Source organism: Rhinichthys klamathensis, unplaced genomic scaffold (genome assembly GCF_029890125.1).
Source record: "Rhinichthys klamathensis goyatoka isolate OS25496 unplaced genomic scaffold, OSU_Roscu_1.1 h1tg000049l_1, whole genome shotgun sequence".
Taxonomy (NCBI): Eukaryota; Metazoa; Chordata; class Actinopteri; order Cypriniformes; family Leuciscidae; genus Rhinichthys; species Rhinichthys klamathensis.
Window position 1 is genome coordinate 868,005 of NW_026606595.1, and position 3,587 is coordinate 871,591.

Consider the following 3,587-nt stretch of genomic DNA (forward strand, 5'->3'; position numbering starts at 1 on the left):
GTAATCAAGCCAGCTCTGGTATGTGGAGTAAATTAACTAGATTCTAATTTACTAAAGTCTCTTCCATTCGTGAGTAAACAAAGGGGCATTCTGTATACGACCCCCTTCGGGCATGTTGACCAGATTGGTGCCACTATGGCTAGCACATGACACATTTGGAACAAGCCAGCGTTGTCTTCAACAAATAGTCAACCATTCAAACCCCTCCGTCTCACGGGACACGCATCCCCCCACAGAAAGAGTCCACAAAGCTGCCTGAACGCTGAAGGACAATCACACATTGATTGCACACACACACACACAAATGTCCTATAATGTGTATATAAATGTATACTGTATAACACAGAAATTGGATCCAACCTTCCGGTATGCATGCATATCTAATTAGTCTTGTCTTATTCTATAGATGTAATTTTAACTGTTCTGTAACTTCGAACCTTAAAGTTTATTTCTAAAGAAAGGTTCTATGACTCTCCCTCTTGCTAGGTCATAAAACTTTATGACTCCCAAAAGGAATTCCAAGGGAAATCACAGCTCCCACTTGAATTCTGATGAAGAAAGAGGAATAGACTCTGCAATCTTATATTGTCTATAAGTATAACCACTTAAGAAATGCATAAACATGAATTTGATATTTCCTAGGTCATGGTAGCAGGTATTATGGCTTTATAATCGTGTGAAGGAACATTAAATGCTTATAAAATGCATATCTTATGTAACTCTGTATTCCGATAATCTTCATGCGACGTGTCTGATATGTCTGTAATTCTCTCAATCTAACGGAGCCGAATTCCGATAGCATGATGAAATAAGGTGCATTATTTTACACATTTCATATTTCAGGAGCCAAACGGCTCAAATGCAATCTCCACATGAAGTGGGCATCCCCCACAGGACAAAGGGAACTGTGTCCGCTTCAGATCCGCGGACGGTCATGTGTGATTCGCGCAAACAGAGGCGTGAACCTAAGTGTCCTTAAAGAGACGCGCCGAGCTTCCCTTGTTGGCTGCTGAAACCCTTCGGAAAGTTTCCTGAAAACTCTCTGCCTAAACTCCCTGGCTCTTCCTGCTCTTCGTGGCTTCATCATGTGACTCCTCGCGCGTCTGGACCTCGCTTTAGTGTGATGATCCATCGTTTCTCTTTTGTTTTCTTCAAGTTTATTTTATCCTTTTCGAAGTCTCCTCTGTTCATGTCTTCTCGCGAAGAAAATGAACACAACCAGACTGGCAAGCTTCACCTACAAGGACATTCAAACACGCCGCGCTCGCTGGACGAACCCGAACGCTCGGCATCCACATGACAGAGATACACACACACGCCTTTTCCAGATCAGCCCCACCAAAGAGCTTTATCTCTGCAAGTATCCGTTTTACTATGCTTATTTAAGATCTGTTGATTCTTGGTGTCTGAAAAGGTTCCGTGTCTGTGATGAATTTTGCCAAACCAGAAGATCTCTCATCTTCTTTCTCTCTCTCTCCCTCACAATCTTTCTCCCTCGCCACCTCTCTCTCTCTCTCTCTCTCTCCTATGTGTACTCGTCTGTCTCGTTAGTTTTACTGTTTAACTGTACATACATGTATCCTGTGTTCAAATGTAGAATTCTGTATCCGTAGTTTCAATTATTAAAACCATATTCTTGATTGATCCTGAAGTGCTCATTTACAAGTCAATGAAATGAATATCTCGCTAAAAAGCTTTACAAGTTGTTACTATATCAGTAACGTAAATTTTATAAACACGAGAAAATTAATGTTCACGGCCGGAACATTGAGATTTCTTGGAGTTTATAAAAAGGGACAACCTTGTTGAGAGGTTGGTTAGTTAAGCTTATGGCGGTTTGCTGGACAAACCGATTGTTTGATAAACTAAAGTAATTCCCTTAAAGTTGTCTCATATAATCGATCTGTAATGAGACCATTGATATATGAAGGAGGAATTATAATTCGTTATGATTGATCATTCATATATACAATCGATCTATTTTCAATTTCGATAATTTAACTATAATATGCAATATATTAATCATATTCATGATTAATTATTAAAATTCCCTATGCATAATTTGAGCTAATTAAGGCACATCTCAATGTGGCTACACCGCCAATCAGAGAGACTCTCGTCAGCACGTGGCAGGAAGAACCTCCCAAACCTAATGCTGTTCCCATGTGTGTTACACAGACAGCTGGAAGATTTGTCATGAGATAAAAAAAAAACAAATAACACATTTTAACAGCACATTTGAACTCGGGGCATGACACGATTCATTGATATGAATAAAGGAAGAGAAATCTGACCAAAAACAAACTGAATGAGGACAACTCCAAAATAAATGATAAAATGTTTCATAATGTATAGACCTAAATGTATCAATATCACAATGAAATCTGTTCACAATGAGATAGTTTTAAAGGATTGGTAATGCTGTAGTCACAAAGCAAAAGGAATTGAAGACCATCAACTTTTTTGTTATTTGAAAAGATAAAGTAAGGTATAATATTCCAGATACATGTTTTTTTTTTAAGGAATTGCTTAATCCAGGAAACTTTGAAGGTGTGATTAAAGGCTCCCTGAAATCAAAATGTAAGTTTTTTAGCTCTCAGGATGAATATGTTAGCGGTGAGTCTTAATGTTATAAATAAGCTGGTGTGTTCCAAAACAATGACAAAATTTGCATTTAGGAGATATAAGCATTCAAAACGTACAGTCTCTCACTTCCGCTAAAAAGGATCACGGATTTTTATGACGTCACCGCTTCTCATCACATCTTCTGTCCAATCACATGCTCTCTAGAATCTGAAGCTCCGCCCCCTCTGCTATAAACACCACCTGACCAAAGCGAGTGTGGCTTTACCTGACTCGATTTGTTGAACTGGTTTGACCGGTTCACAAAAAAAAAGTCTAGCATTCTATGACTATAATTCCTTGTTGCTTTTATTTGCTAAATTTAACTTACTCATCAACATTATGTTAGATATTGTCTAATATTGCCTATCACATTAATCTGACATCGCTAGCTTTTAAATAAATTGTTATCGCTAGCGCAAAACGCTAGTAGCCTATCTATCTTTTTTTACTGTCTTTTTTCTCTCTCGCGCGCTCGAGCCTTTTACGAGTCTATCAAACAACTGTGGTGAGTAGATTAGTCAACAAACACGCTGAGTAATGTCTTCTCCTGTTATTGTTACTAAAACTGCTAAGCAAGAGCAGCTGTGAATTGACATGTAACATTTTAGTCCAATGAGGATGATGAAGAGTTACAAAATGGATTAAATAACAAAAGTATTTATTAAACACAAAACTCAGATAAGTCATTGGATACTTATACAAATAAAGAGCAATAAATAAAACACACAAATAAAGTGTCTTTGAGTATTATTATTGTCAATATTTGTGTTTTTTCATTATTCTTTAGTGTTTTATTAAAGGTTTTATAGCATTATACCTGAGAAAGTTTAAATTAAAGTTTTGTTAAAATTTAACCTGAAGAAATCCTGATGTTGTTCTTTGAACCAAAGGTGATCATAAACTCCTCCCTCATGAACACACCCTCTTACAACACTTACCAGGAAGAGACTGACTTATTATTT